The sequence below is a fragment of the Anomaloglossus baeobatrachus genome, chromosome 6, assembly GCF_048569485.1.
Source record: "Anomaloglossus baeobatrachus isolate aAnoBae1 chromosome 6, aAnoBae1.hap1, whole genome shotgun sequence".
NCBI lineage: Eukaryota > Metazoa > Chordata > Amphibia > Anura > Aromobatidae > Anomaloglossus > Anomaloglossus baeobatrachus.
In genome coordinates, this window is record NC_134358.1 from 220,744,622 (window position 1) to 220,771,638 (window position 27,017).

The 27,017-nt window shown below is 38.2% G+C and overlaps 1 long non-coding RNA gene across 6 annotated transcripts in view; it reads right to left on the reverse strand.

The window, feature by feature from the left end:
* LOC142244232 (uncharacterized) overlaps window positions 1-25,885 on the reverse strand; it is a 332,530-nt gene extending 306,645 nt beyond the window's left edge. For all 6 annotated transcript variants that reach the window (XR_012724484.1, XR_012724482.1, XR_012724479.1 and 3 more), the window contains exons 1-2: window positions 24,917-25,885; window positions 22,883-23,113 (exon numbers count right to left, since the gene is read on the reverse strand). This is a non-coding gene — a long non-coding RNA (uncharacterized LOC142244232). The remainder of the gene's footprint in view (window positions 1-22,882; window positions 23,114-24,916) is intronic.
* Window positions 25,886-27,017: the final 1,132 nt, after the last annotated feature.

Consider the following 27,017-nt stretch of genomic DNA (forward strand, 5'->3'; position numbering starts at 1 on the left):
CTTTACATTAAGTGATGCAAAATCTAAAAAAAAAACCTGTAAAATTCAAAGGTGTGAAGTAGAGAAAACACGAAAAATGCCAAGGGGGTGAATACATTTGCAGGGCACTGTATAACAAAAGAACTATAGCTATAGTTAAAAACAGACTGTAACCATATGTAACAATAGCACTATGAACATAAATAACCAAAAGAACTATAACCATATACTGTATAACCAAAGAAATCTGACCATATATAACCAAAGAACTATAAGGCTATGTGCGCACGTTGCGTTTTTTTGTGTTTTGGTTGCGTTTTAAACTGCACTGTGTCATTGACAAAATGCATGTGTATTACTTCCCCAGCATAGTCTATGATAAATCAGAAATTCCATGTGCATGTTGCTTATTTTTTTGACAGCGTTTTGTTTGACAAATATATGTCAAAATCGTTGCCTAAAAAACAGCAGCATGTCACTTCTTCATTGTGTTTTGTGAATATTTTCCATTGAAATGAATAAGGTGTATCAAAATGCAACCACAGCGTCTATCTGTGTGTTTGCACTACTTTTTGTTTGCGTTTTGGATGCATTTTTGTCAACAAAAACGCAGGTCACCAACTTTTCTCCATTCTCTCTTACTCTCTCTCTCTTTCGCTTGCTCTCTGTCTCTCTAAACTTCTGACTCACCGATCATCAGTGCAGCGCGGCTGTCACACTGCTCCTGCGACCTCTCCTGCTTCTGAAAGTGCGGCCGCTCATTAGGCTCATCTCATATTCACTTCATCCTCTCATTAAGCTCATCTCATACTCACTTCTTCCTCCACCCACCGGCGTTTATGATTGGTTGCAGTCAGACATGCCCCCCCCCCTTAGTGACAGATGTCAGACTGCAACCAATCACAGCCGTCAGTGGGCAGGTCTATATTGTACAGTACAATAAAAAAAATAATTAATTTAAAAAAATCGGCATGCACTCCCCCCCCAATTTTGATACTCAGCCAAAGCAAAGCTTCACAGCTGGGGGCTGGTATTCTCAGACTGGGGAGACCCATGTTATTGGGAGCCCCCCAGTCTAAATATATCAGCCTGCAGCCGCCCAGAGTTGCCGCATCCATTAGATGTGACAGTCCTGGGACTTTACCCAGCTCATCCTGATTGCCCTGGTGCGGTGGATTGCCCTGGTGCGGTGGTAATAATTAGCTAATGAAAGCCCACAGCAGCCACTAAGTCTTAGCTTAGTAATGGCAGTCATCTGTGAGACACCCCCTGATCACTAATCTGTAAGTGAAAGTAAATAAACACGAACACCGAAAAATCCTTTATATGAAATAAAAGACAAAAAAGCCACCCTTCTTCACCACTTTATTAACCAGATCCCTCCAGGTCCGACATAATCCACACAAGGTCCCACGACGTTTCCAGCATTGCTACATCTGACACTCACAGCGAGTGCCATAGAACAATACTGCTCGCTGTGAGCTCCACGCAACTGAAGTGAGTTGCACTATCAGTGGTAACTTCACTTAGGTTAGCCACTGCCACGGCTGAAGTCCTCCATCTGTGACAGCAAATCACCTAAGTGACTGAAGTGAGCAGCGCAATCAGCGGGATGTCACTCAGGTGATTTCCGGTCAAAGCTGGAGCCGTTCACCTGTGAACGCAAATCAGGCCAGGACAAAGAGACAGAGCCGCGAGCGGAAAATGAACTCCGGTGAACCTCTGACATCACAATTGCGGACCCCGCACTAATGCCTGTGTCACGGCACTGACGTGAGAGGTTCACCTGAGTTCATTCTCATCACACAGCTGTCTCTGTCTGCTCTTATCTGGCAATCATGCTCTATGGTGCTGCTGTGACAGGACAAGGATGTAGCAGAGCTGAATCGCCGTGGTACCTCGTGTGGATTACTTCAGACCTGCAGGGTTGTTTAGGGGTTAATAAAGTGGTGAAAGAGGGTGTTTTTTCTATTTTATTTCAAATAAAGGATTTTGGGGGTGTATGTGTTTATTTACTTCCACTTACATAGATTAGTGATGAGGCGGGGTCTCATAGACGACTGCTATCACTAATCTAGGACTTATTGGCTGCTCTGGGCTGCCATTAACTCCTTATTACCCCGATTGCCACCGCACCAGGGCAACGGGATGAGCCAGGTCCAGCGCCAGAATTGCGCATCTTATGGATGCATTACTTCTGGGGCGGCTGTCAGCTGCTATTGTTAGGCTGGATTGGGCCAAATAATGATGGGCCTTCCCACCCTAATAATATTCAGCCCCAGTTGTTTGCTGCACCTTGGCTAGTTTTTAAAAAAAATGGGAGGACCCCACGTCATTTTTTTTTTTTTTTAAATAAATTTAGAAAAAGAGTGGGATCCCCTCTATTTTTCATAACCAGCCAAAGTACAGCAGACAGCTGAAAGTTGCAACCTGCAGCAGCTTCTATTCCTGTGCTGGATATAAAAAATGGGGGGACCCCACGTCATTTAAAAAAAAAAAAAAAAAACAGCTGTCCAAGCTAGCTATCCCTCTATCAAGCTATTCTGTTATTTCTTTCCTATCCCTCTATCAAGCTATTCTGTTATTTCTTTCTATCTATTCTATATGTTCTTTAGTATTATCTATTCTATATGTTCTTTCTATCTATTCTATCTATTTCTTCTATTTATCAATTCCAGCTATCAATTATCCTATCCTATCATATTTTATTTCTCCTTTAAAAAAAATGCACTGACAAAAACAGATCAAAGGCGCAACAAAAACACATTGAAAATGCATCGAAAACGCATGCGTTTTTACCGCTTTTTTTGTCAAACGCAGCATACGGACATACCCTAAGGCTTCCTTCACAAGTCAGTGTTTAAACATACATGAAAAAATAGTACCGGTGTCAACAGTGTTTTGAATCAGTATGACATCAGTGTGACATTCATATGTCTGTTTTTACCGTCAGTATGTCATCAGTGTTTTTTATGGATACATCATTGACCATATAAATTACAAACCTTCTCCAATAGTTTGCAATGTTAAACATGTACAGAATACGGATAACACACAGCTGTCATCCGTGTGCTGCATGTGTTTTTTATGGCCCTATAGATTTGTATTGACCTTTTGTGAGAAGCACCATAAGTTATAATGGGTACGTGTGGTATCCATGAAAAAAACGGACATGTGAAGGAGGCCTAACATATAAAACCAAAGGACTATGACCATATTTAACTAACGGACTAGAACCATACATAACTAACAGACTATAACCATATATAACTAACGGACTATAACCATAAATAACCAAATGACTATTATCATATATAACCAAAACTGAAGAACAGTGACCATTAGACCATTAGTGACGGGGGAATAGTGAAATATTCAAGTTCGGATTATTCGTCTTGAATAATTTGAACTATTTTTGTATTCGTCATGAATAACTAAATTAATGCAAGTCAATGGGAAACTTGAACAATTTTCGGCTGGACCCTCCCAGAATGCCTGGCGGGGCTGTAAAAGTGCTGCAATGGATGGAAAAGTGCTGAAATTGAGTGGGAACAGCATGGGGAAGATGCCTGAATGCATCTCTGAAACACAGGTTGCTTCTGGGAACAATGTTTATACCACTCGCCTATTTGTGATAACCAGCGCACGTAAAGTAGACAGCTCACCACAGACACCTCACAGATACCAACTGTGTGTTTCATCTTGGCTGTTTTTTTTTTCGTTTTTTGTTTTTTTAATAAATTATTTAATTAAATAATTAAAAATACGACGTGGGCTCCTGCCAGTTTTTGATAACAATCCGGCAGTGGATTCAACTGAAGTCAGCAAGGAAGCTCCGGTGACCTGACTGCCGTGCTGCCATGTCCCACAATCCGGCAGCCTGGCAGTGGGTTCATCGGTTGTCACACTTTATACCGTGGGAACCCGGCAGGAATGTCCGGTGACCTGTCTGATGTCATCTCTTCTCACAGCCAGGTCCCGCACTGCCCTCAGTGCGCCCCATGAGCTGCAGTGATCACTCTCATTTTTCATCACTGCAGCTTTTTAACAAATCACAGCTTGTATCAACTCCATATATTACCCCAATTGCCACTGCATCAGGGTAATTGAGATAAGCCGGGTAAAGTGCCCTAATTGGCGCATCTAATGGAAGGTCATATTCTCCCACCTGCAATTCAGCATGAAGCGCTCTGACGCTTAATGAGCTCCTGCCCGGGGCACTCACTTTGTTTCACTTCCTGCCCTATCCTGTATCAAGACCCGTCCTACTCCGTCACTTAGTCCTCTGCTCAGTCCTTTGTCCTGACTCTAGTCTGACACTCTAAAGGCTGCTTTACACGCAACGACATCGCTAACGAGATGTTGTTGGGGGTCACGGAATAGCAACATTGTTGCGTGTGAAACGCACGAACGACCGTTAACGATCAAAATTACTTACTTTATCGTTGATCGTTGAGGCGTCGTTCGATTCCTGATTATCGTTGCTGTTGCAGGACGCAGGTTGTTCGTTGTTCCTGCGGCAGCACACATCGCTACATGTGTGTCACACGTAGCGATATGTGCTGCCGCAGGAACAACGAACAACCTGCGGACGCAGGAATGAGGAACAATCTCGTACCTGCGGCCGCTGGCAATGAGGAAGGAAGGAGGTGATCTCGCTATTCTCTGCTCTGGTCTCCTCTCTCGTCTGGGACACCCTTGTTATGCGACTCTGCAGACCACTCAGACGTAAGGTCTGTGTCTGTTACATGCTGGGCCCTATCTCAACTTGTGACAGGAAACTCTCTCTGCTCTATGCCTTAACCCATCTCACCATAGCCTAGCCCCAACTTCAACTCTTTCTTATCCTACTCACTGTATGTTGCTGGGCAGAACTCAGCTTCCACACAATACAGTTAATAACACAATTCACATTACACAATAACACATGGCATAATACACATCACATTTTACATCACAGTTCACTTAACACTACAACTATATTGATGTCTTCAAGAGGAAAACGCAACAATATGTCCACCCCCTTACATATACATAACCAAAAGAACTATAACCATATATAACTAAAGAACTATAACTATATACAACCACAGAACTATGACCATATGTAACCAAAGCACAATAACCATATATACCAAAGTACTGTAACCATATATAACCAAAGACTGGATACTTGTCATTTTTTTCTTGCTGTATTAGGTAAGTGCTGCCACATTGTCATGGATTATTTTTCTGTTCCTAAAGCCAGTATTCAAAGTATTTGCTAAGCCTGTTCCAATATTACTATCATAGAGACAGAAAGATCATGCAGATACAAACTACAGGAGGTAGGTGAAAATATATACTTGGAGAAATTGACTTACACAACATGTTGCCATCTGTTGGAAGTGAAGAGGTTATATAACAGACTGCTGTTCCTCATTTCTTAGGTTACGTATGTGAAGCTGAAAATAAAATACTGATTGTATGAGATAGAGGGTGTGGGTGTGAGTCTGTCTAGTGAGTTTGTAACCTGAAAAATGGCAATAAACTGCCTTCAAGAAGAACATTAGATAAGGTATTGGTCACATTTACGTTTGCATATTAGTGAGTTAATAGAACACATAAAATTATAGAATTATAGCTTGTAGTAAAACTGTTCCTCTAGGCTTAGTTAAGACACATGGAGACTCAAGCTTGTTCATCTGTTCCCTTATTTGTATGACTGTATGTCCATCTATTTTGCTGGGGCACTGTGCCCAGAGGTCTGTGGTCTGCAACCTTGAGGCCCTAACCTAGCGGCAGGGATATAGCTGGTTAACTGGACTGTTACTGTGCAGATGATGTGTCTTAAAGGGAAACTTTCAGATCTCTTTTGCCCCGCCAAGCCAGCAGGTTTCACATTTTCACATCAAAACTCCCTTCCTAACCAACCCTGTATAAAATCATTCTCTAAAATCAATGTGTAAAAAAAGCATTTATTACCTTTGTTTTTCAGATGCAAACTAAGGCAGCCCTTGACTAGTCGAAGGGGCATTGTCTCCCCAGACTAGATGAGCCTTTTTCGATGTTGTCATGCCCCTGTGGGTATGATGACATGATTTCCAAGAGCCAGCTTCATTGCAGCTCCTGAAAATCTAATGGTGAGGATGGGCTGGCCTGGCGGTAGACCCATGTACCACTCCAGAGCAGTCTCCGCTACTGCAGCAGCTAACCCAAGGGTCTGGGATGCAGGTACGGAGGGCAGGGAGGACAGAGCAGGTGGTGGAGGTTAACTGGATGGAGTATGTTCAGGAAATAGGTTGAACGGGCAGGTAAAGATACAGAAGGCAGGCAGGACTTGTTCAGGCACAGGAACAGACAGGTTGGCCTGGCACATGAGAAAGACAGGATGGGTATTGGTACTGGAGACAGACTGGCCAGGTTCTGGTACTTGGACATGCAGGATGGGTTCTGGAACTGGAGACAGACAGGACAGAATCAGGCAGACAGTAGACTGGTGTACTGATGGGACCAAGCTCATCAGGAACCTAATTGCTCATGCACTTCCCTACAGGGGAAGGTGCCTTGAATACCCAGTGTCTCACAGCCAACAGCCATAGGCTGGGGAACACTTACTGTGTGCCTGTGCTGCCCCTTTAAGACTAACACTAACGTCCTAAGGATGTTGCCAGGAGAGTTGTACGACATGCGTAGCACCAGGAGCGTGGAGATCAGAGATGGAGCAGAGGAGTGAGCAGGCCGGCCGCAGTGGTGATTACAGTAGTAGAGGAAGCGGGACAGTGCAGGGATGCTAGCGTTACAGATATTCTAGTATTAATGAAAATGGTGGGTTTGGAAATTAGAGTAAACTGCGTAAATACATGGAGTGTCACTGTTTTTGATGGTTGAGGAGGATATGCTGAATGTTTTTTCATACATTTAATACCAGATGAGCATTATATGCCATAGCTTACTTCCGTATTGACACTGACCATGTACATCCCTTAATAGCTACTAAGTCTGAATAAATATCTACACAGTACAGTGAAGACTTCTCTTCCACTACAGGGAATAGTTCTTGTGATGCACCTCCTAATTCTACTAGCCCAATGGGAATAATGTTTTAAACATTCATTTTAGAGTTAGTTCAAAACAGCACCTCTGAGTCTTCGGGGTAAATCTGTTTTCCCAAAGCAATATTTACACAAAGGATCCGTTACATTTGGAAACCTTTACTGGCATTATACAGTCTTGGGAAAATAAAGCATAATTGCCTTAAAATCAAAAGATATGTAATTTTCTGATATAATATTTGATATAAATGTTTTTTCAAGAATACTTGCCTAATTCTAGAGAAAGAAAAGCCGATCCTATGGTGCACAAATGTGTATCCTGCCTATGCCTAAAAGTAAATTGTCAGAACTGAGCACATTTTATGCCATATGTATCCCACCATATACACTGTGTGCAGAATTATTAGGCAAATGAGTATTTTAATCACCTGATACTTTTTATACATGTTGTCCTACTCCAAGCTGTATAGGCTTGAGAGCCAACTACCAATTAAGTAAATCAGATGATGTGCATCTCTGTAATGAGCAGGGGTGTGGTGTAATGACATCAACACCCTATATAAGATGTGCTTAATTATTAGGCAACTTCCTTTCCTTTGGCAAAATGGGTCAGAAGAGAGATTTTGATGGGCTCTGAAAAGTCCAAAATTGTGAGATGTCTTGCAGAGGGATGCAGCAGTCTGGAAATTGCCAAACTGTTGAAGCGTGATCACCGAACAATCAAGCGTTTCATGGCAAATAGCCAACAGGGTCGCCCATGAATTGATGAAAATCAAGCGCGAAGCTGCCAAGATGCCATTTGCCACCAGTTTGGCAATTTTTCAGAGCTGCAACGTTACTGGAGTATCAAAGAGCAAAAGGTGTGCCATACTCAGGGACATGACCTAGGTAAGGAAGGTTTAAAAACGACCACCTTTGAACAAGAAACATAAGATAAAACGTCAAGACTGGGCCAAGAAATATCTTAAGACTGATTTTTCAAAGGTTTTATGGACTGATGAAATGAGAGTGACTCTTGATGGGCCAGATGGATGGGCCAGAGGCTGATCAGCAAAGGGCAGAGAGCTCCACTCCGACTCAGACGCCAGCAAGGTGGAGGTGGGGTACTGGTATGGGCTGGTATCATCACAGATGAACTTGTGGGACCTTTTCAGGTTGAGGATGGGATGAAGCTCAACTCCTAGACCTACTGCCAGTTTCTGGAAGACAACTTCTTCAAGCAGTGATACAGGAAGAAGTCGGTATCGTTCAAGAAAAACATCATTTTCATGCAGGACAATGCTCCATCACATGCATCCAACTTCTCCACAGCATGGCTGGCCAGTAAAGGTCTAAAAAATGAAAAAATAATGACATGGCCCCCTTGTTCATCCGATCTGAACCCCATAGAGAACCTGTGGTCCCTCATAAAATGTGAGATCTACAGGGAGGGAAAGCAGTACACCTCTCGGAACAGTGTCTGGGAGGCTGTGGTGGCTGGTGCTCGCAATGTTGATCTTAAACAGGTCAAACAACTGACAGAATCTATGGATGGTAGGCTGTTGAGTGCCATCATAAAGAAAGGTGGCTATATTGGTCACTAATTTTTGGGGGTTTTGTTTTTGCATGTCAGAAATGTTTATTTGTAAACTTTGTCCAGTTATATTGGTTTACCTGGTAAAAATAAACAAGTGAGATGGAAATATATTTGGTTTTTATTCATTTGAAAATAATTCTGCACAGTAATAGTTACCTGCACAAACAGATATCCTCCTAAGATAGCCAAATCTAAAAAAAACCCACTCCAACTTCCAAAAATATTAAGCTTTGATATTTATTAGTCTTTTGGGTTCATTGAGAACATAGTTGTTGATCAATAATAAAAAAAATCCTCTAAAATACAACTTGCCTAATAATTCTGCACACAATTGTGCCCCAAAATAGCTGGCTGTAGTCTTCCTCCAAAATGCAGGTAGGGGGCTGTATTTACAGAAAAAATGATAAAAAAATGTTTACTATATAAGTAATTATTATTTTGATTTTTGGAAAATAGACATTACCAAATTGTGTCTGACTAATAAAAAAGTCATAAAGATGAGCCACTTTTTCTCCAAATGTGCTACCTGTTCAATCAAAGTGTAGCTTTTCCTATTCCTGGATTTCAGAGAAAGCTATATGCTAGGTTTTAAAGGAAATGAGAATTATGATGTAAAGAAAACGACCCATCATTAAAGGGATATTCCCATCTCCAAGATCCTATCCCAATATGTAGTAGGGGTAGTAATAATAAAAGTAGCAAATACCTCCAATTAGAAATATAGTATAACTCTCCTGATTCACTATGTCGCTTACTTCATGTTCAGGGCATTGCAGGACCTTAGGCATCCATGGTTACTACCACACATATAATCACAGTTAGTTGCTCGGGTCATAACCATGGATACCTAAGGTCCTGCCATGCCCTGAACATGAGGTAAGTGACATAGTGAATCAGGAGAACTATACTACATTTCTAATTGGAGATATTTGCTAATATTATTATTACACCTACTGCATATTGAAATAGGATCTTGGAGATGGGAATAATCCTTTAAATTCATGGTTTTATTTCTGTTTTTTTTTTTGTTTTTTTTTTTACTTTGATGTTTATTTTTCACTATATTAGAAAAAAAAAGATTTGAAATTTCCACACTGACATTTAGACCTAATACTAGACTCCTACTTCCTGTTCTTCATATAGACATTAGCAGAAATAGACTGAATCTAATCTAGGCAAATGTCATTGTGAAGGAGGTGAGCTGAAACATGACTTGCTGTGAGTGGTGGACTCTGTGTTGCCTTGAATATACAGTATAGAGAGGTATTAATTGTAATTGTGTCTGTGATGATACATAGACTTCTGAAAAGTCATCTGTACTGAACAGGAGGTTTGTGTAGGGTAAGGCCTAATGTCCAGTGTATAAATTACAAGATTCGCTATATATACATATATTTATATAGCCACCTTTTGCTTTCATTACTACTTTGCACAGTCTTGGCATTCTCTTGATGAGCGTCAAGAGCCAGTCACCGGAAATGGTTTTACAACAGTCTTGAAGGAGTTCCCAGAGATGCTTAGCACTTGTTGGCCCTTTTGCCTTCACTCTGCGGTCCAGCTCACCCCAAACCGTCTCAATAGGGTTCAGGTCTGGTGACTGTGGAAACCAGGTCATCTGGCGTAGCACCCTATCACTCTCCTTCTTAGTCATATAGCCCTTACACAGCCTGGATTTGTGTTTGGGGTCATTGTCCTGTTGAAAAATAAATGATGGTCCAACTAAACGCAAACTGGATGGAACAGCACGCCGCTGCAAGATGCTGTGGTAGCCATGCTGGTTCAGTATGCCTTCAATTTTGAATAAATCCCCAATAGTGTCACCAGCAAAGCACCCCCACACCATCACACCTCCTCCTCCATGCTTCACGGTGGGAGTCCATCCGTTCACCTTTTCTACAAAGACACGGTGGTTGGATCCAAAGATCTCAAATTTGGACTCATCAGACCAAAGCACAGATTTCTACTGGTCTAATGTCCATTCTTTGTGTTCTTTAGCCCAAACAAGTCTCTTCTGCTTGTTGCCTGTCCTTAGCAGTTGTTTTCTAGCAGCTATTTTACCATGAAGGCCTGCTGCACAAAGTCTCCTCTTAACAGTTGTTCTAGAGATGAGAAGGTATGTTCAAACTTTTGGTCTGTACTGTGTATATACACATCATGAGCTTTTCGATAGTTTTCACGACATATCAGTTAATCACATGGTATTATAGTCTATGGATGATACATATGGAGGAAACCCTAATTTAATGTGACATTCGGAAGAAGAAAGCGGCCATTTTTGGCAAAGGATGCTGGGTCACTTTCAGAAAGAAAAAAACTTTTCAAAATTCTTCACCATGAAATTGAAATAATTACCTAAGAAAAAGGCATTATTAATGATGGATACACAAAATACTTGGTCATTAAGATTACACGTGGGATAAAATCATCCAGTGGTAACAGAGTTTGACTCAACTGGAAATTTGCAATAATTTGAATAATAAGAATTCCAGACTTAATAGTTGATCTCATCATATGCTTGCCTCATTGAAGTATTCTATATTGTATCGAAAAGCTAAATTAATGAGCAATTTATCAGTCATTAAAGTATAATTGCATTTCTGCTGTCTCGGTTCACCATGTATAGTCTTTGTAATGTATTCCAGGTTATCATGAAAATAAACACTTCTCAATAATAATACCGGCCTGAGTGTCATTATGGCAGCTAGTTGCCTAGTAAACAAATACACAAAAAAAAATAATAATACGCAACACACTAGTGTCACGTGCACTGTATGTCGAGTCATGATCTTAACATTCACCGATCCACTTGTCAGTAAATGATATAGAACTAAAACACCTCAGACAATACGCAGCCCCTAGGGAAGCAGAGCTGTCAATCATCAGTCAGCCTCCTATATGATTGGAGGAACTAATGAAGCAGAAGGATGATTGACAGGCCATATAGAACGCCAGCCTTTGTTTCAGTTACATTATTCTGAGTTCGGCATTAAACAAAAACATTATTTTTGACAATAGTGACATAAGGTTTCCTCTTATGTAATATTTACCAATAATAAATTGTATGCAGTGTAAACTAGGAGTGAGAAAAGACTCGGATAAGGAAATTATTTGAATACGTGCCCTTTAATGCTTTTTGCCATACATTGGTGTGATACCATAGGTGGAGATTTTAATGTTATTTACACACTGGGAACCATAAGAGATAAACCACAAAGGCCTCTGCCCCGAAATCTGTAGCAAACTCCTTATTAAGTTGCAATATTTTTGTTCAACTTGTCAGAAGTAAAAAAAGGAAAGCAAGTAAAGCACCATGGCAAGTGGGTGATACAATCTGGTGAAATGGGTAAGAGTCACAATATATAATCATATGCAGTCTACAAATAATCTATATATAGTAAAATCCAATAGTATCTGCAGAGGGAGATCTCTATAGAGTACACCAGGACAACCTTGGTCCTATAAAGTGTTACATCTGAGATCTAGCATGACATATAAGTAAAGAGAAAGTACTTCTTACCCATAAACATAGCTACTAGACTTTAAGGAGAGCCCCAATGCACATTTCGCATCATTATTAACATTGCTTCTTCAGAGGGAGGTCTACACCAATATGAGCATGGCATTAGTGGGACATGGCGTGGTCACGGGCACTCATCAAGTTCATTGTAGTTTATGCTACTAAAGTGGCATAGCTTACTCCAGAAATGTATGCCTGCACTTGAATGGTATACATTTCTGGCGGTATTGCACACTGGGTATCAGATGCATCTGATCACCGCTTAATTAATTAGGGCAGGGGACTCCATCGAGCACTTCATTAAGACTTGTATGTGCTACGCCAATCTTAATCAATTGACCCCATTTTCTTTCAGTTAAAGAGTAACTAAACTTTCATTTTTTTATATTTTTGTGCAGCACAGAAGTCAATGAATCTTTGCGACCCACTTCACTAGGGGATTTGTCTTCATTCCGATAAAAATAATTGCATTTAAGTGCTTCAAAACCCCTGCTTTCCCCAATCTATTTGCCTACACATTTGGAGTATTGATGTCGACAGTAAAAGGGTCAACTCAGCATGTTCATCTTCTTCTTCTGCAAACCTTCTGTAGGAGATTGTCCTTACTGGCAGTGTCACATCACTGTATCAATTGGATGAGTGCTATCCGATTTCTTATAGCAATCAAACTAATGTTATTCAATGGGGGAGTCCTGACCAACTCTTTCACTCATGCCGATTTGGCATGAGAAAAAAAATCATTTAAATTGGACAAGACATACCCATTTAAGTCTATGGGTGCATGGAAAACATTGGGCTGCACTCGGATAATATCTGACTGCAGCTGGATTTCCATGGACTGACACAATGGAGAAGATGGAGACATTGTATTCTCCTTCTTCTCCTGACAGTTTGCTCCATTTCTCTTATCCGAGAGAATCAGATCACATTAAGCTGACACTTGGATCAGAGTTTTATCAGAGTGTCATTAGCAGAATAGCCCTGATTCTCTAAGCTTTAGATAGAGACTCTACTGTCGGTTGACCCTTAAGCAGAACACTTTTGCATAAGACACCGGTGCTGACCCTTTCACTGCCATATGGGCACTCCAAATGAGTTCTGATATCAGTGCAGCTGAAAGCCGGCAAATAGACTACAGAGAATCGGGGTTTGAAAGACACTTATTTGCAATTTTTTTTATAAATGAAGACAAATTCACTAATAAAGTGATTTGCAAAGTTTCATAATCTTACAGACTGGAGAAAGTTATATAAAACAAAAAAAAATAAAATTGAATTACAGTATAAGTATTCTCTACAATACAGGTTACACCAGCCTAATGCCACCCGTCCACATCCCAACATATATCCTACAGTTCAGAGCTCCTGGATGAGTGTTCTTCTAGGTCATATCAATCTTATGGATTTCTTCTCATATATTCTACAGTTTAGATCTTCACAGGACAATTTTATTGTCTTGTCAAAAATTAGCTAAAAGTGAGGCTTATTACATCTTCTTCATAAGCTGTGCTGTAGAAATTAATGGGATTTGTAAAATCCATGCACATGCTGCAGAAACAACCCAATTTGCATTTGTAGAAAATTGCCCAGTCTGAACATGTTACGATCCTCAGAACAAATCATGGATTTTGTGTTCCTTATAGTAGGACCTGTGGCGTAACTTGAAGCTCATGGGCCCCAGTGCAAAACCTCCAATAGGGCCTTTAATTAATGCAGATCTTTAAAAGTAATCGTCTATATATATGGGTCAAAATGACCTTTTGGGCCCCCTAGGCTTCAGGGCCCGGGTGCGAATGCAATCGCTCCACTTTATACTTATGCCACTTGGTAGGACCTGATGAATCTATAACAAATCATCCAATATTGATATACTTTTAAGGAGTAAAATGATGTATAAGAACCAAAAGAAGTGTCTACATAACGTTATGGGAAACATAAATATTAAGTTAGATCATAGCTGTCATTTCATTTATCCTAATTTTCTAATCTTGGTTTAAAATTCGAGCTGCAACGGGAAAAAAATTGAGTAACATAAAACTAAAGTCTATAGTTAAAAAAACAGCAATAAACTCTAATAGCTGATACCATGTCTATCCTCTATTATTCCCATCACTCCTAACCTTCACAATGTGATCGTTATTCTTACATGTAATTAAAAACATAATTTTTCCTCTGGGATCCACTAGATTTCATACTATTCTGCCACTGGCAGACACAGACAGAAGAGGGCCCTGTGCAGGAGAATTATAGGGGTCCTTTGCAGCCTAAGAGGTCATCAAAATGAATAAGTCCACTTGCTCTGGAGGTAGGAATGGGCCCCCTAACGTCTTGGGCCCCTGTGTGGCTGCACAGGCTGCACCAATATGTCCGACCCTGTATTCTGCTGCCAAAACTGGTTTTACATGCTGGACCGAGGTGAAGGACAGGACCCTTTACAAATATCTAAGACATCAATGGACTGAGGTTTATGTTGGACCTTCTGAATGTTTATGTAGGCATCACTATCTCAACTAGCTGGCATATATGCCTTTCACTGACTGCCACAGGAGCGGTTGGACGGGTTATTGAATGGAACAGAAATGCTGGCATTAGCTGCATGGTTCAGACCCACCATTCAATGTATGACATTGTGTGCTGGCTTGAGGGCTTCCTTGGCACCTTTCGTGTAACACGGACTATATTTGTCTCTCATACTTTGTTTTTTTAGCACGTTTTTAAACTAATAACACTGAGAACATGGGTGTCCGGACCTTTTATACCTACCAATAATAGCATGAGGCGCTGTATTCAATGACAGCTTGGGTAGTTGAAAAGACAGAAATATGACCCAGCTCATGAAGGGCATGAAAATCTGGAACATTTATGAATCAGTGGTGTCATAAAAATGTTGGGAGATGTGTAAGATGTCCTTGATTATATGTCTTTGCCCACAGATAAACAGTTCCTTTTAGTATGACTTCTATTGTAAGTTGCGCTGCGCTTGGACTAATGAATGCTCACAAAGTATAGAAATACACCAGCAGAATACATTAGGAAAATACGCCTGGTGCTGCATACAGATTTGCCACACAGTGATTCAGGCCTTGTATGTTATACAATACCCCTGAAATCCGTTGCTATTGCCAAGAAGTCCATTGACATCTCTCCTACTCATATTAATGCACCGAGACTCAAAAGGGTGTCAGAAAGACAACAAAAGACGGCAAATTCCGAGAAAGGATAGTGGACATTTTACCGTACAAAAGAATAATCAAGAAGCCTATATTTTTTGGATTAAGAGTAACAGTTGTTAATCAAAGTTGTATAGTTATATTTCTTAGGTCTGTTTATTGAAGTGTTCTTGAGGTATTTTCAGAGATAAAATGGTGGGTGTGGACAAGCTTGCCGAGATCAGGGGCTCCTGAGATTTACTGGTCATTTCTCATCTCTGTCAAGAACACAAATTGTACGTGAGCAGCTTCCTAAGTGTTTCAAGATGGCTGAATAATGCCCTATCAATGGGAGAGAAATATGCGTCTTGTCTCACACTGCGGTACAACTGACAGGGAAAAATTATGCTAATTTTAATGATTTACCGTCTATTGTTGTCTATGTTCTGTTAATGAATGTAGGACCATTTGGTCCCAAACTGTTACTGTAAGCAGCGATGTTACTGCAGCCCATATTGTACCATGTAATAAAACAAAAAACCTGCCATCCTGAGCCCTCGTGATCCTACAGTCCAGATGATTCAGAGTCTATCATAGTCTGAAAAACAGGGTTGTGAAGAGTAGTTGACGTTGGAATATGACAGATACCATCATTCTGTAATATTCTGTAGGGGATGAATACCACATATAGTATATATAGGAGGGAGTGTTAGATCTAGAAATGCTATAATCCTAATTATGCTCCCCAACATAAAAAAACTTCATTGGTGCTCAATTTTTCATTCTTCATACTAGTCAGTGCACTACTTCACAAAGTGAATATGGCCTAGAAGTGTATATTCTGATTGTGACGCTACAGAAAATAAAATATTCCATTGTAAAGTGACTACACAAGACTACACTGAAAACAAGAAGACATATTGAATAATATGAAAATCCGGAGAGTGCCAGGGCCAACATTTCAGGACATGGCCCTTGAATTGAGTAACAGTTGGCAGCTATGTTATCATACAATCTGACAGTATTTATACTGCTCGGTGCAGATAATTCCTGTCGTGTGCCAATGTCTATAAGCACGTGACCAAATACTACGCAGCCATGTTTACTAGTAACAGAGAATAGATAGAAGTGTGTAGAATAGGAAAACATGAACACCCGCCATCTTGGGTTTATTTATGTATATATATATGTATATTAAGCTACATATGGGGGCTTGTGTCATCTAGTAATGGCGCAGTTTCATATATCTAATTTTTCTTTGACATAGAATATACCATATGACATGCCGGGAAATAACATGGAAATATTCAAGAAGATTTTTGACATTGTGTCAAGCAGAAGTATATATGAAAGCCTAGTAGCCAATCTGTATGGAAATTTGATCGTTTTTTGCTCTCATTGCTTGGAAATGTAGGGGTCTAAATGACCCCAATATGCGGAATATTTTGTGTTCCAAGATAGATAGTATATATAGATAGAGGTTTGAGAGTACATATATACATATATGTATTTACAATGGATACTATAGCTTAAATATTCCAAGTTGCTCTCATTTAAAAAAAAAAGACACACCAGTGACAATTTTCTATTACTAAACATCATCAGTGATATATAATATGTAGTATGTTGTACATTTTGAACCTTCCCATATACAAAACTAATTGGAAAGCCCAGCACAGCTAAGACAAATTGATACTGGGGAGGGAAAATATTACCCTAATAAAATGAAGACAAAAATTCTTTAAATGGCCCATGGCACACAAACATTTCTCTTAAGCAAAATTATGCAAAAAAAAAACCCCACAGAAATAAACCTTGGGTGACTGTAACATTATGATATTGAAAAATATCACTCAGCCCCTAACTGAGCATTGTATGATAGCGTCCTACAGATATAGGTGTTTCCAAGAAATTGACATAACTCTCCTTTCTAGTATATTAAGCAATTTGCTCATTGATCACTGCTCCAGATATAACGTGGCTATAAGTGTATCATAAAAGTGTGGGTGTGACAGGGAGGTGAACCATATATATCTAGCCTGTACATTCTTGTGCAGCTAGGGGTCTCTGTCTCTATATTATCTTCAGTCATGTTTTTCTATGTTATTATCATGTTACATATCTATTTTATTATGTGTATGTGTTTGTTTGTGTGTGGACCTTTGCATGCATGTGTATATGTGTGCGTATTTGTGGGTGTGCATGTGTGTATGTGTGTTTGTGTGTGCACCTGTACATTCGTGTGAGCATATTTGTGCATGTATATGTATGTGTATTTGTCTGTGCCCCTGTACAAGTGTGTGTACGTATTTGTGGGTGTGCATGTGTTTATGTATGTTTGTATGTGCACCTGTACATGTGTGTGTGCATGTGTGTGTTTGTTTATGTGTGTATATGTGTATGCGTGTGTGTTTGTGTCTGCACCCGTATGTAAACGTGTTTGTGGGTGTGCGTGTGTATGTATTTGTGTGTGCACCTGGACATGCATGTGTACATGTGTGCGTATTTCTGGATGTGCATGTGTGTGTATCTGTGTTTGTGTGTGCACCTGTGCATGTGTGTGTACATGTGTGTGTGTTTGTGGGTGTGAATGTGTGAATTCGTGTGTGCACCTTTACATGCGTGTGTACCTGTTCATGGGTGTGAATGTGTACATATCTATGTGTGTGTTTGTGTGTGTATCTATACATGCGTGAGTACGTGTCCATGTGTTTGTGCATGTGTGTATGTTTGTACATGTATGTTTGTCACACCCGAGGTATCCGTATTAGTCAGTAAAATCAAACACCACTACTCAAAAAATATCTTAAAGGATTCCATGTATTTCTACGGGATGCAAAATGACTCTAAATGATGCTAAATTGTAATGTTTCCTCCACTTCGGTGTCATGCTAAAGGCCATTGTGGTCCTGTAAAAAAAGTATGAAAGGAGTTTTTTATTACTAAGATTATTCATGGACTATGACAAAAGATTTAAATTGGTTTAATGTAAATATTTAAATACTTTTCACTCTGATGCAATTGCCCCAGTAAGGTCAACGAGAACATATCTATCTATCTATCTATCTATCTATCCTCTATCTATCTATCTATCTATCTATTCATCCATCTATCTATCTATCCATCCATCTATCTATCCTCTATCTATCTATTTATCTATTCATCCATCTATCTATCCATCCATCTATCTATCCTCTATCTATCTATCTATGTATCCTCAATCTATCTATCTATCTATATATCTATATATTTATCCATCTATCTATCTATCCATGTATCTATCTATCTATCTATCCTCTATCTATCTATCTATCCATCCATCTATCTATCCTCTGTCTATCTATCATCTATCTATCCTCTATCTATCTATCTATCCATTTATCTATAGGAAAATATGAGGTAAGCATCCTCTAAATACCCGCCTAATGAAATAATATTGTTTTGTCTGATAAGGGTATATAAAGTACCCCAATTTTCCACTTCTTTGAAGTGATACCTTTTTTGTTTGTGTGCATGATACATGTATGTATGAATATAAAAGAGGTAGCACTCCACATTACAGATATATAGGCCCTCATATATTTTATTTGCTATAAATATTACTATTATATTAGCAGTATATGATGTAATTGTACATAAGATGCTTTATTTACATTCACATGACTAGAATACACCTTCACCCTAGAATAATTGTCTTCTGTACGCCCCACTGCCCCACTGATCTTATAGCTACATAGACTCTCACCATTCTGTACCTGTGAATATTTTGAACATTATAAAATTGCCATAAAACAAATCACTATTATGAGCTCCAATTACCCAGGCATAAAGTACTGTTTTATGTAATCATTAAGACATAATGTAGCTTTTCTTATTATTTTATAGCTTCGGTGATGCAACAAAGAAATCGTGGGGGAACCTCCTAGCAAGCCTTGATTTACCATTTCTTGGGCTTTCTAAAGACTTTTTGGAAAGATTCTAAAAAAACGATTCCCGCTGAGCGTAAAAGACATAAAACAAAAATGTAGAATTTATAAATTGTTGTCTTGGGTTACATAACCGTCCAGCAAGAAAGCCCAGATAGAAGAAAAGCCAAGGCATTTCTAAGGCTCCAGTGCTCTCTACAGCATTGTACAGTGGGCAACAAAGAGCCCATGAGACGTGACACAGCATAAATATGTACACACGGCCACAAAAGAGCTTCACATTCCTGCTTGTGGGATCTTACAATATGAATGGAAAACTTTAGCTAAGCAGGCCTTACTGAAGCCCTATTTTCTTATCACTTCAACTTGTTTCTTAAGAACTCGGATAGAATTCTGGGATATTTCTTTCATTAGTTTGAGTGAGTTGGAAGCAGTGAGGCTGAATGGAAAATACTGTGCCAGCTATTCAGATACAGTACAAAAGCGGGTTGCATTTTACATAACGGTAGAAACACAAAAGCCATGAAGCATTGAGAGTTTGAAAAACTGCTGCCCAATCTGCATGATGCGTCCTCGAAGGCGAGATCCCTCTGAATGACATTTATTTCTGAGCATTCCTGTAAGGAATTTAGGCGGAAGGTGCGGAATATATCATGCTCCAAGTAACCAACATAATGTAAGAAGTCTAGAAATATGCAGTTAAATAGAAACCTTCTGGGTGTGTCTGTCGACATTCACACTGAGCACTTTCCAGCACAGTACTTTTGTCACCGCCAACGAGATCTTTATAGAGCTGAGCTTTATGGTTATTTCTGTAATGAGTAGCATTGGCTGCTCCACATAGGAGCATTAGGACGGCGAAAAACACTTGTACAAAGTCTATAAAACTCTTTTCTTTCTTCCAATGTAGCATAGTGATTATATTAGGGAACGTCTCTATGAACTGTGATATTGAGACATCAGGGAAATATGCATCGCTCAGCTAGAAAGTTTGGTGAAAAGAACGTCTACTAATTTTCTTCTCTGTTCAGGTCTTTTGGTATAAAATATGCGTAGTTAAGCAACATTACATAATCGGCATTGTGAAGTCTGCCAGCTATTATGTGGTCATGAGGTTTTCCAGTTACTCAGCGTTATAAAGCATCACTGAGTCAGTTCTTTCTGAATCGAACATGGCCGCTCCTGAATAGGCAAACACGGAGTGATTTTGGCTATTCAGATTTTTTTTTTTTAATAAAGCAAGTATAAAACACAATCTCAGGTAATTCCATGACATGGTTCTTATTTATGATTGATTGTTTCTATTTCTAGTCCAGTCCTTTTAATAATATTACGTTATATCTTTATTTTTTGGTGTTGGACGTGCTGTTAAATGTTGACTGTTTTACGCTTTTATAGCTATCTAAACATAATATGTGTTCAGATTTACTTACGTTCAACAATACTTTTGTTCTTTCACCATACCCGAAGCACACAGCACACAAAACATATAGCATACAACAATTGTGATTGTCAAAGCATTTCTTCCATATTGTGCCATTTGGCATTTGTTCTTCAATATTGTACCTTTTGGTATTTCTATACTCATGTTCTTTACTCGCTGTCCATAGTGGAATAATTCCATGTTTCCAACTAAATCCAGCATCAACATGTATATTTATATATACACACATATATATCTATGCGTATGTATATACATATCACCCATAGTAAACTATGGTCTAAAAGGATATATGCACATATATTCAATCTATAACACCCAACTTAACTCTGTTCTTTACTTTTAGACCATAGTTTACTATACATGTTTATATAAATATACAGATATACTGTACGTGTGCGTGTGTGTGTGCGTGTGTGTGTGTCTGTATGTATATATATATATATATACACACATACATATATGAACATGTATGTATATATACCTATTTATATATATATATACAGTATATATATATATATATATATATATATATATATATATATATATATATATAGAGATGGATATAGATAGATAGATATATTACATATATATATACTTATATATACATGTATATATATATATATACATATAGATAGATATACATATATTCAATCTACAACACCCAACATAACTCTGTTATATACTTTGAGACTATAGTTGACTATACATGTGTATGTATATATATATATATATATATATATATATACACCTATGTATAGATCTATGTACATAGATCTGTGTGTGTATATATATATATATATTATATATATGTATATATATATATATATATATATATATAAAATCTACAACACCCAACATAATTCTGTTCTATATTTCTACACCATGGTTTACTAGGGGTGATATGAGCCTTTGGTATCTACACTGTATTCCAAGCAATGATCATCTCTACAATATAAACTAATTAAAAGGCAATCAGTGCTGTGTACCATACTGGATACCAACTGTCATTGGAAAACCACACCCATACAATATGTGCGTTCCACAACAAAATTGTGCTATGAAAAAAATAAACATATATATATATATATATATAAAAAGAATCGTTGATGTTGTTTAGATCTTTGTGTGTCAATGTTGTCAATGTTACGGAAAATTGTTAACCAAAATGTCACTACAAGCCATAAACATATAAACATATATAGCTTAGGTAGGGCTCTTACCCATGTGTTGTAATGTGTTGTAATTGTTCTTTTACTTTTGTGTATAGATATATTTTATTTTTATAATATATACATATACTGTATATATATATATATATATATATATATATATATATATATATATATATATACATGTGGTATAGTGCAGGTAAAAGCTTATATATTTCTCCATATATTACAGCCAAGGTACGTCCCCAATAACGTTCATGTTCAAAGAAGACAATAAAAGAAGCCCATACATCAGTTCTTTAAAAATAACATGGAAATATACAAAGTGTATATAATGCGCTCGAAATCTGGATATACATTCAATGAAAAAAACAGAAATAGGCAAGGATAGGCATTTGATTAAAAAAAAGTTGTAGATTGTAACCAAAACCCATTTGGACATTTTTCACTCATACAAAATTCATTAGAACATCAAGCACCGAGCCAGAAAACAAAGCCCTGTCAACTTTGGATGAGTAAGCATTCAGCTCTGTAGGAAGCCATCTTAGAATGCAGAACAAGTGTACAATGCACAAAAAGCCAAGAGTCTCAGCCAAAAACATAAATGGATATACACAGCATATTGCATTAGCCACCTTACAGTCGATGCAGTTCTCATCTGCACAATACATGGGGGCATAATTCACTAGAATGCCTTCCCATGTAATCATATGACCAGGTAATGCTTAACTATGTAACCAGTGGCAAGTGCCTCTCCATCCTTTTTCCTTCATGCACAATATTCTAGAGATCTAAGATAGGGATACGTTAGTCAGTGTATATTCCTTTAATTGCTTCCCGCCTAAATCATGAAAGGATCACGTGTTTGGTAATTTATTGAAACATAAGCAATGGACTACGTAGACCGATCTTAAGAAAGCTGCAAGCTTTGCTTAGAAGAATGGATTTTTCATAAAGATTAGAATTCATTCACCCTTAAATAAATATTCCAAAACTCGAATACGATCATCTCAAATATGCTACTCAATGGCCTATACACAAAATAATTGTACGACAACAGTAAAACAAAGAATAAAATGCATACTGTACCTTGATATGTCGCAATGGTGAAGCTTATTCTTTTTCCAAGTGGAAACATTCGGCAAATCCAAAAAGTTCTATAATCCAATTGTTTAGACCCAGTTTAATCCATACACGATTTCAATAATCCTAGGCTCAAAACCCATTGTATCTTCACTTCTTACAGTTAGCGCTTAAAGGAAACGTTTTTTGGACACCAAATTCACCCAACGTCTCCAATATTTAAATCCATATGTAGATCTGCGTGATGAAAAATACATAGTTTAATATTTTTTGTGCGGAGTGTTTAAAAAAAATAAAAAAGTAAGATGGTGGAATATTGTTCAAATATTGCATCTAATAAGTAAGATAGCTGAATGTATGCTCATAGTATTCCTCAAGCCCATGCCTATATTCAGCTATACTTCTAAATTAATTAATTCCTTAATTAATTTTTAATTATACTGAATAGTCAAAATAAGACCTCAATGAATAAAAAAAGTAATAAAACATGAAATAAAATAAATATTAAATTCATAACTTTATTAAAACTTTATGTCTTATGAATAAGTTTGTGATGGAGAGTGGTACAATACAATATGACACGGCAGTGTGGCTGTAGAGAGCGCTGTTGAAATAAAACAATGGCTCATTGATAGGAAAGAGCGAGGATGGGTTTCCAGCAGAATGACTATTACTATACCAATGGATGGGCACAAATACTGAATGATAGAATAAAAAATATGGGCTAACCCCAATGATACGTCTTTATAGTACTAATTTTTTTTTGTGCATATTGATGTATTAAATAACACATGTGTAATCTAAAAATTCAAACATACAAACTCACAATCACATATGTAACATGCGAGATATGAATTTTTATAGAAGTCCACCATATTGGGTAAGCATACCCTTCTTGGGACATATGGCTTTCCGAATGCAAACCATTCTCTTGCTTAACATCTGTATGAAGTGCTTGCATGTGGTCACAAGAATATTTTAAGACATTGGAGTATATACAACCTATTATTACAATTTAACCATTTCCCTAACTTATGCTTGAACAATGGAAACATTGCTATGTATTAGATGATCTACCCAAACTTTGTCACAAAAGTAATTGGTAACTCATCTGTTAAAATGAAAAAGTCTCGAAATATTGGATACATTTAAAAAAAACTTGTCGTTGAGATTAAAAGTAACATTTATACTGGTGCAATACTTCGTTTGGACGATGTCTGATTGATGCCAAGAACCAGATCTTTCTCCGTATCACAAAGTTCCGAACGTGAACAAATATTACTAACCTTAAAAAGTGAAACGACAAAAACAAGCAACGTGACTAAAAGACCCTTAAAGGTATAAAAAAAAATACAAAAAGCCTTTGTGACTTTTCAACGCTGAGTCACAGCTTCTCACCCTGAGAAAACTTTGGTCAAAGTTTGGAAACTTTTCGCCACTGTCTAAATTTTTCATCTCCAGTTAAAAATATTGTGTCAGGCGTCATTTTAAAAACATAATTTGCCGAATAAATTTCATAAATGTTTTAAATCTGTAATCCTGCCATATAGATAATAGGAGAAATCAACATAATAGCTGAAAATAAATTATAAGCAATAAAATAGGAGGGAATGAGTGTGCATTTGTCAAAATAATAATTGCATGCATTAAAGGGTTGTCATAACAGAAATGAATGAGTACAAGAAGTTATAGTCTACAAGCAAAGTTTTGACAACAATTTTATATATATATATATATATATATATATATATATATATATATATAGTCAAACTACTCGAAACATTGTAAAGTAGAGGCTAAACTTGATGTAAATACATGCAATGTGCTCAGGTAAGGTAATATATATATATTATATATTGTATATGTATGTATATATATATATATATATATATATATATATATACTGCTCGAAACATAGTAAAGTAGAGGTTAAACTTGATGTCAATACATGCAATGTGCTCAGGTAAGGTAACAAAGTGCTAGTGAGTGAGAAAACTTACTACACCTGATCTCTGCCCACCCACATCCCACTCAACTCACCTCTGTAACATAAAAACTTCTAAAGCCTTTGTGACTTGCAGGTAACAATGACATTGAGGTTCCTCAAGCAGGAGTTAGAAGAAGACGACCACTGCAAGGCTCAGAGGAGGACTGCAGCGAGATAGAGATGCAGATAAAGAGTTCTTCAGACTTTTCCTTTTGTTCAAGTTCTCGGAGCAAACAAAGAACTGGAGCTCTGCAGCAGGTTTGTCGCTCCCACCCTCGTCCTCCTCCCTTGTCTAGTCAGGAGCACACTACTAGATCCACTGCTATTTCACTTACTTTGTCAGGAAACTTTTGTCCTGCATTAGCTTCACCCCCCACATCCACAATGACTTAGGTAAACTTCATTGGAGATACATTGAGACCAGCAAGTGGGGTGAGCAGGAGTCTTGACTCTTGAGTGTCCAAGGATGTTCCTCTTTGTTTGGGCTGTTCTTCTGTCCTCAAATTCAAGTTGATCCTTCTAAAGCTCATGGCTGGAAGGGAAAGGGTGAATGGAGAAGCTGATGATGCTGATGAAGATATTAGGTGTGAACCCTGCAGTGTGTCTCCTCTGTCCTGTCCCATCCAGGACACTCCCCTCCCACATCTCATTGTCCTTGGACTTAGGTTCAACAACAAAGAGATGATCCAGGCGTCTCACCACCCTACCTGTTGCATAGCCTGCAGCAGCAGCATGGAGAGCACTTACTACAAACCAGGTCTCCTGCGATCCTCCAGAAGTTTCACTTGTTTCACAAAACAATTTGGGACCAGAATGAGTTTGCTGGCACCTCCCACTAAACAAAAAAAAAGTGCAGGGCAAGGATGGGTATCCACAGCAACTGGGAGTTTGTTTGCAGGGCTGGATTGTGGTTCTTGCTTCTTCTGCATCATGTCAGCTTGGTTTCCTTAAGCCATGTTGTAGGCACTTGTTGTAAAGTTGTCTTTCCAGAGTATAGTTGGTAGTCACTCAGCTCCTCATCCTTTTTCTGCTTACTAACTGCATGTTCCAGCAGCAGAGAGGGAGGAGGAGGGAGTTCAAAATAAACACCCAGCCTTTAAAGGCACAGCCCGAAAACTACAGCTGGCTGCTCCTGTTTGGGGTTTGTTTCTTCCAAAAAACCCATTTAGTGGTCCTTGTTTTTATCTAATTCCGATATATGGCTTTTAGGACTCTATATAGTCAAACTACAAGAAAAAAAAGTATGCATGAAAAGTTTTAAATAACTTTTTCCATATAAGTTCACCTTGGAGTCAGGGCTTGATTTATCATTATATCTGTGTGTACAGTACAAACATAAACAATGCATATACATATACAAACAATACAAGTAAAACCATGAAACAAAAGGAAAGACGCAATCATTTTATACAGGTGCAAAGGTAACTTTTCTCTTGTGTTTTTATATAAAAAAAAAGTTTATATAGAACTGTTTTCTATCCGGAATATTGGTGGTCTACAGATACAGAAGAGCTGGGAATGCCCTCTAACTTATAGGGGCTGCAGATTACCCCTCCAAGTAACTTTCTATCAGAATAATAGAAAAAGTGGATTTTATAAAAAAACAAAACAGACAATAAATAATGGAAACTCAACAAAAGTGGAGTCAAATTGTAAGCTCTGCCTTCCTAGATCTGTAAATATATATATATATATATATATATATATATATATATATATATAAAGATCTAGGAAAGCAATGCTTACAATTATGTGTATTGTAAATATATACACACACAGCATATGTAGGTTGTGTTTACTCAATAATACCCAACACTCAATAATAAGACATTGCGCAGAGACAATAGGTGTGGCACTTACCTGGAGTGAAAGGTCATGGTTGGGTTCTCAGTGATTCATACACCCTGATGATGAGTTCCTAAGCTGTGTAAGATACAGCTGCCTCCAAGTTATTATTTGGTCCAATGAAATATTTTCAAAATTAATTTGCCTGCTTGTTGGTCTGAAAAATGAACACTGTAAGTACAGCAGGTAGGAGAACTGGATGGGACTGTAACCCCCCTCCATCGCTGAAGGAGTTCATTGTTACTTGATGTCCCTTCCCTCCCTTTCTCTTGTGCTCTTCCCAGCAGAACAAAGAAACTGAGCTCCCAG